Raw genomic sequence first — 8,686 nt, forward strand, 5'->3', positions numbered from 1 at the left:
GTCTTTGGACTGTGGGGCGAAGCTGGTGCACAGGAGAGAACTCATGCAGGCAGGAGAACACACAAACTTAACAGAAAGATCACAACAAGTTGGGATTCGAACCAGCAGACTTCTTAGAATAATAATAATAATGATCATAACAGCAGGGTGTAATACCTAAAAGATAGAACATCAATAAAATGAATTCATCAACTTACATTTAACAGTGACTGTAATATTCCGGATCAAATATTTGTCCGTGTTGTTCTGTGTTGTATGAAAACACCCTCCCATCATCCTCCACCTGCTGGCTCTAAAGGCTGAAGTGGTTCTTTCCTTATCTTGATGAAAGCCTGTGACATAATGTCAGGTCGTCTGAGTCACATCTTGAATGTGAGGTTTGAGAGGAACATGGGCAAAGTGGAGCATGTGAGTGTGACCTCGTCGGACTCCACCACGACAGCTGGTTCCTCAAAAGTGAGCGGGCATGGTTTACACAGAATATGAGCAAGAGAAATGTGATGGTGATCACAACAGCTAAATTCAAATTGAACAGTGTCACTGAAGATGTTATTATAAAAGAAGCATTGATTTTTAAAGGTGAAGCCGACTTGACTGAAACTATGTAGAGTGGAAGCTATAGCCAAACTGCTCTAGAGTCATAACTGATCTAGAATGGTTCAACTAACCGATAAAAGTGAAGCCAAAGTGTCTAGATCGCCCCTGCTGCCGTGGTGTCAAATCTCACCTCGTGAATTTTAGTGAATGAGGACATGGACCAAACTAAAAGTCAAAATACACATCAACTAAATGATCTCAGATGGATTCTGTATTTTTTTTTTTTTTTATCACTGGTTTATGTTCAAATGTTCATTTTCAAGTACGTTTGGTTATTAATTAATAAATGTTCGTTGCTCGGGGCATGAAGGACACATTTGTCCACTAATTGTAATGTTATGTATATTCTGAAATGTATTTTAATATTCAGATTTTTATTATACATACCTTCAACATTGAGGGTCACTTCTTCAGATGACCAAGTTTTCCTCCCTTCTAATCTCAGAATAATTTCGCTGTCACTTGTTCTCAGGTCACAGATCAAAATGCTGCACAGTGGCTTGGCTCCAGCAGAGTAACTATTCCTCCAACTTGAAGATGAGAACGATGTATTTCCACTCTGTTTGCAAAGTCAGGACTGACCGGACGTGTCCAGGTGTTTGTGCTGTAAATGACAGTGGATCTTAAAGTCTTTTCACTGTGAGCCCATCGTCACATCTTTCATCCAAAACCAGTTTGCATCAGGATCATCAACATCTTCTGTGACTTGGCATTTAATTTCAGAGCAGGATCCCTCCAATGCAGCCAGCAGCCAACCAGGTTCTAGTTTAAAAAGGGATTTCCAGGGTCACTTGTGAAGCATCTGTCGGTGAAAACACAAGTGGAAGTCAGTTAGCTTTAATTCAAATGTTGGAAAAATAAACCATTGTTTTCCAAAGGTAGAGAAATAAAATCCTTACGTTTTATTAGGGCCAGAAAAACCAACCACGTGACTGTCTGAGCCTCCATCTCATTGTGGGACTACAACTGGATTTCTGAAACAAATAAAAACTGAAAGTGGATAAAAACATCTTTAGATCACAGAACTTTTTCTTTTTACTGTAAAACATTAGTCAAAGTTATTTTTCATCTTGTCTCAAATTTCTTTCTTCCTCTTTCATTATTTTACTGACAGTTAGAGAGTTGTCTTTGTTTTGTTCCTCATATCAAGATGGTTGTGAAATTGTGGTTTGAAAACACAAAAAGTCACCTCCTCTACATAAATTTGTCATTTATTAAAGGAAATAAATGTAAATTATTTTAAATGGAATATTTGGGCCACATGTTTTTGTTAATCCCAGGTTCAGTTTCTTTTAATAACTAAATATAGTTTTGTTTTCTGTTTTCTTTTTTAATTTTATTTTGACATTAGCTACTTGTTCTAATCACTTTTTTCAAAGAAACCCCAGAACACATATAATATATTTTGACTGCAAACATAACAGTGTCTTTATTAAATTCTAATTTTTTAACGTTTTAGTCTGAAATATACTGTTTAAAAAGTCATATCTCAGTCTTCAGGGAACTACGACATCTGAAACTGATGTTTGAGTTTTCATTTGGAAAAAAGTATTTCAACTGAATGGAAGAAAAAGGGTTTTAAATTATGTAAGCAGTGTATATACTGTGAATAAAACTTCTGAAACACTATATTTTACTCTAGTAGATTAACATCATGAGGAGATAAATAACCATAGAAGCTTGTTCTTACCTCAGAGGACCCACTTGTATCAGTCTGTCACACAGCCTCCTCCGAGAATGAGACTTTACAGAAGGAAGTGTTCACGCATGAAGGGGATGCAAAAAATAAATTAGCATCCTATCATACCTCTAAAACCAGAAACAGCTTCTTGTAGGTGTTCACAGTTTTACAGTAGTATTAGCGTTTGCAGCTTCTCACAGTATCTGCACACAGATGTACTTCCTCCCACTTCCTCTTTTTGTTGTTGTTTGTGGTGAAGTCTTGTTCACAGGCACAGAGCAGTTTTCAGTGCTACAATTTATGCTCACATAGTATTTACAGTGTCTCTATTTAAAACCCAATCTAACAATGTGAAAACGTATCAAAAGGGTTTGTGAAGAGTTGAATAAACATAAAAGTGCAGGTGAACAACACGTAGACAGGAAACATCGCACAAAGAAAAGCATTTCACTCTCCCTCCCCGAGCTGCAGCCATGATCTTCTCGGCATCGGCCACTTCATTTCATCAATGGCGCCGTTCAGGCTTGCAACATGGCGGTGAAGGGCTGGCATAAGGCGGGTCTGGGCATGGCCATCTCCACCAGCTTTGATGACACCGTGGCCAAGTCCTGTTCTGCCGCGCCAGCCGCCGCTACTTCCCCTTCAGTAACCTCCTGATAGCGCCTGATCCACCCCAGCCCTTTAGTCTCGGGGTTCACGCCTCGCTGTCGGGCCAGTCGCTCGACTGATTGTCATCCAGGCAGAGAGATAACTGTGCTTTCGTCAGGATCCGCACCGCTACCTCGAGTCCACCATAGAAACCACCAGGGGAGCGGAATGGCAGACATCACCAGATAACGATGCAGCCCATACCAGAGCTTTGAAGGCCTCCTTTTTCTGGGTGACCAGGGCTGAGGTGAGCATCGGAGGCAAGAGAAGGGCTTGGGCTCGGATCTCTGGAAAGTCTTTGCCCAGAAGTCGTCCAACAGACCAGAAGTCAGACTTCTCAGGGTGGAAGGTCTGACCACGTAGACTTTAGGCTGCGTCACACCCTGCGACCTCAATGTTTCAGACTGGCTTTCCTCTTCTCTGCCCAGGTTCTTCTCTGTGAAGCTAAGAGAACCCAGTGCACGGTTGTCTCTATCCATGTATCCCTCAGGTTCGAATGGGGAGGTGTAGGGCACAGGCGGCAGGTCCACAGAGGAAAGTCAGGGTGTTTGGGAGTCAGGGTAGCCTGCCCGTCCTCTGAGGCCACGAGGGTCGAAGCAGAGCCCCTCCCCTCATCCCCGGAGTCCGAGGCCACGGAGGGGTTGATGAAGAGTCTTTTCCATCACCACGGTTTCCCACCACAGCCAAGTTGATCCTACTGATCAGAGATCTTCCACCGCGTCTGACATCCTGATAACTTATTGCTGTCTATGGATTCTTTCAGGGTCTCAAAGAAGCTCAGGCCTTTGAAAACATCCAGCCATTTCTGCAGAGAGACACAAGTGAGTGAAGAGTCACAACTGGTGCTGATAAAGAACAGATATGATGGATACTATCTATCATCTATCGACTAATTCCACTAATCTCTCTCTATCTATTTGATCTGTTGTTCTGTATGACTTTCATATCTCGACGTTCATCTTATGCATTCAATAGCCAGGCACGATAAGCTTTGAATAAACAGAGCGACCAGTGCTCTGCAGCAGAGCTGACTGGGACCCATCAACGGTTCTGTGGACTGAGTCCCACGAGTCGGCCTTTAGTTGCTGTGGCAAATCAAACAGGCACATTTACAACTGGCACTGGTAACAATAGATAAAACAGGTGTCTTTGCAGTAGTAATGATAAAGCATTAACTTAGAGGAAACCCTGAACTAAAGTTAAATAATAATATATTAATGTTATATTCTTAAGCTTAATTACTGTTAGTGGTGGAAAGTAAACATGTAAATATACTCCCAGAACTGTGCATTTCTTGTTTTTAATTATACTTCCTCTCTACAACTTATGACCCTTCACATGTCTCTAGTTGTTCAGGAGAGCATGAAGCCCAGACAAATACCTTCATCTGAAGTAAAATAATCAGCTCATGCAGGTCAGTTTCATTATTATTTAAAAATGCGTGTATGTGGGGCGGTGGGTGAGTGAAGTAGGGTAGGTGGATCATCTTCGTGAATATACAAGGTAACGTAGTGTGCGTCTCCCTGCTCGACCTCCAGACCGGAGTCGGTGGCGTACAGGAGGATATCTGTTTCTCCTCCCGGCTAGGCCGCTTCTCGCTTCCAGGGTTCACACCCTTCACTTTTTGCAGCAGTAGAGAAATAACGGAGGACACTTCTTCTTGCCTGGAGAATGTTTATTTTTCCAACAGACTGCATAACTTACACTGTCCATCTTTATACTTTCTCTCTCTCTCTCTCTCTCTCTCTCTCTCTCTCTCTCTCTCTCTCTCTCTCTCTCTCTCTCTCTCTCTCTCTCTCTCTCTCTATTCCACCCTCACTCTCTTAAGCACATGAAGCACTTTCTTAAAGGAGCCGCTCTACTCTTACATAACGAAGGCCAATCAGTGAATTGTGGACAGAATCTACCCTGCACTGTTACAATGTAAATATATGAGCTGGGTTATTGTGTTTTCTTCACTGAGACTCAAATGAAGAAGATTTCTTCAGACACACTTTCCTTTGGGAAGGCACAAGAGCTGAAGTCGAAGCCCAAGAGAGAAGAGATGAAGGTGGTGATGATGAGAGAGAAGGACCAGTGTTCCACATTCCACTGTTCCACCCAGGACCCAGAATCAGTATTCATATCCTTCCTGTGCTGTTGAATACAAAGACTGTTCTGATCCTGTTCAAACAATGTAGCCACATGTTCTTTGTAGTTAGAATGGAACTTACAGGCTTAAAATTAATGCCACCCAACAGGTATCATAATAATATGGTATTTAATGTATAACACATTTTGTATGTGGATGCACTGTTTGAGACACGTTTCTACAGTTTAGATACAAAATGATGCAAACTCAAACACAATGGTAATCATTCATACTGTGTCCACTGACATGGTTTTGAAGCTACTGTTAACCAATAGCTGCTCCAAACATCTTAAAATGTGCATATTTAGATCGGGAGCTGCTGCCCTCCGGCTGTGGAGCCTAGCTCCATGGCAACTAAAATGCCTCATTGATGCACCTGTATGAAAATGTAATAGCAATGTCTAATAATATCCTAATGTCTCAGAATTTGTAGTTTTGCTGAGGTGCTCAAGAGTTTGGGTTCAGGATAAAATTATATACTTGATTGTATTTTACTTATTGTACTCAAGTAAATCTAAGAGTTTACATGGTCCGTTAATAGAAATGCATCACAAGATAATGTCCATTTCATGACGCAATGCGTTCTGTGTGTACATGCATTCTTCAAGAAACCCTTCGGCATGTGACATGTTCACAAATCAACAATAATGTCAATAAACTTTTAAAGAATTTCATCATTTGTTCCAACATATTTCATTTTTATTTTGAGCTACAGGATATTTACATTTCAGGTGTGTGGGTTTTGGTTGGATTCACAACACTGGAAGGACAAAAAAACATTCAGCAGTGATTCTCAGCATTTCTTGTCTAACTGCATGTCATTTATATATATAGATTATATAAAAGTTATTATTGCAATCATTTTACACTCATTATTTACATTTTAAGTTGCAAAATAAGGATTTAACCGTTTATCCCTCACATTTTTGCTATGTTCACGGTTTTCCTCAAAACCTTTAATTAACAGTTGCAAATATTTATATGTATTTTAGCTCAGTAATGTAACTTCTGTGCCTTCTTTCTTAGTTTTAAAATACTCTTAATGGCAACACGCACGGTTTTGTTGTAGCTGCATAAGGTTTGTTGACAACACATTACTGTAGATTTTCTTGATTCACGACCTATTTTTGCTTAACACATGAACTCTTCAGACTCTCTGTGATGACTTGTGTGAATATAAACTTCCTCCCAGGCCAGGGTAGCTGTAAAAGCAGGGCGAGAACATCTCGGGTCAAATCCTGGCGTCAGAGTAGGAACTCTCATCTTCGTCTGAGCTGCTGGAGTCTCTGTTGGTCGTCTGACGTCGGGCGTCGCTGTGAATGTCACCTGTGAATAGTCGAGGCTCCACTTCACTTCCTGGTGTGGTCGTCAAATGAATTTGGAGATGTTGGTGCCGTGCAGTTTGCATTACTAACGTTTTCATAGTCCTGCAGGCTCTCTGGTTCATTCTAGGATGAGACGGAGGTAGTTATAGATTATTTGTAGAACAATTTCTGGATTAAATTCAACTAATAGCAAAACATAGAGACTGATATGAAATGAGAGGTCTGGGTTCTGACCTTTTCCTTTCTAGCGTTAGCTTGGACACCTTCGCATACTGGGGTCTTCTTCCTTTCTTTGCTTGTTCCTTGAAGAACAAATATGAACATGACGTGTGCTGATCAATAACACCTTTGTTGTTCTGGTATTGTTACACAAAGATTAAATTCTCACTTTATCTTATTCTTAAAAAATTGCAGAAGTGAGATTGACATAATGCGCCATCGGTGTTTCAGCTTGCTGTCTTGTGGGGTTTTGTGCAGAGGCAGCCTGAGCAGACAGAAAACATCAGTGATTATCAAGCAACAACTGAATCGGCTTCACTCATGCTCTAAAATGGATGCTGTACAGGTTGTCTTTTAATTAATGGCCCCAGTATACTGAGATATAGAATTACTGATAGACAGCTACTGACAGGGCAAACAGTGAGGGCAGGATGTGGAAGTACAAGGAGGAAAAGCAACAGCTTAGACAGTAAAAGACACATCTGCCTGTAGAGCCAGACTAATACTGATGATAGAAGATGGAAGGCAGTAGCTCTACATGGTCAATTTGAGGGTTGTAGATATCCTATTAGATTATTTATTTACAATTTTAGATCTAATGTGCACATGTTTGTTATCTTGTTTCAGATACTTGCATCGTGTGAACTCAAACTAAAACTAATAACACATTCTGGGACTTAGGAGGCTTTGTAATATCACCATTAAAACATATTTGATTACATATTGAAGTATGACATAATTTAGAGTATTTAGAAGAATTAGTAGTTTTACAGCTGTAACAGGTCAGAAGTGATGAAGCAGAGGCTTAAATATCCTGAATCTTATACCTATACTCTCATAATGTTTCCTACGATTTCCAATATACAAATAGCCAATTAGAAATAGATTTTGAAGTTTCAACAACTGGTAGTTAAATAATATTAAAAAATGTATTGTGCTAAGACAAGGTTCTGACAACAGGCCACCATGACCAGTGTTGGGACCTGGTTTTTTGTGAGACAACACTTCGGTAAGACATGTTCAGTCAAAAGCCTGAAGCAGCATGTTCCCCCAGGACTCAGTCTCCCAGAGGGCATCAACGTCACACAGAGGTGTGAAAACCCCCCCAGGGACACAGGTTTCAACTCCCATTGGTCACTCTGGACCCCATGACCTGTGAGGTCACCGGGCCAATAAGGCCAGGTCTCCCCTCTTCTGCCTCTTCTGCCCCTCTTCCACCACAATCCTTCTACAGGAGAGGGAAGGCTGTCGAGAGGCCTCTTCTCCAGCTCACATCTTCTCTTTCCATCCAACTCTTGAGAGGAGCACAAGGTGCAGCTTCCAGCTCATCTCACCAAAAGAAACCTCCTCGCCTCCAATCTCTACCAACGTCCACAGCAGCGTCCCGATGTCCGGCATAAAACTTCCCAACCCAGCAACTGGGCTACACTGGCTCAACAGAAACCAACAGACGACACAAAACTTCGAACTGCACAGCAACTTCCTTTTCCCACCACGGACTGGTAACACAACTGGGCTTAATAATTATACTAGGCTAAACAAGACTGTTTATTCTATTCTGTGTGATGTTTAGAAGTTTGAGTTGTGGTGTTGTGGTATTTTGGGTACAAGTTATTGAAAGTAATGTTAGTCTGTTATACTCTACAGTCTTTCGTTGCATCCAATCTAATCTTTCTCTAATTTGGCGCACACACAACTCTTCACCTCATTATCTCTACAGGTCATAAACTTGTTCAGGGAAGGTGTTATCTCTTTAATAGCCACCATTTGCGACTTACGACACACACACACATGTACCACACACATACCTATCTTTGTTTAGCAATTAGACCGTTAGTAATTTGTGTTTTTATAAAAATACATTATATTCATAATAAATGTTTTCTTTCACAAATGTTGTTTTTATTAATGTTGCATAAGTGAATTTTGCCAACCTCTACACTGTCAAGAACTCCATATCCTTCAACTTAGCTAACTATCTATATGGTAATTTTGGTTATAGTTATTAATTTAATTGTTAATCAGAGTTCCAAATTTGTAGTTAGAACCTTTATAAGGACTTTATTCAATAGGTGGCTATCTTTT

Source organism: Hippoglossus stenolepis, chromosome 8 (genome assembly GCF_022539355.2).
Source record: "Hippoglossus stenolepis isolate QCI-W04-F060 chromosome 8, HSTE1.2, whole genome shotgun sequence".
NCBI lineage: Eukaryota > Metazoa > Chordata > Actinopteri > Pleuronectiformes > Pleuronectidae > Hippoglossus > Hippoglossus stenolepis.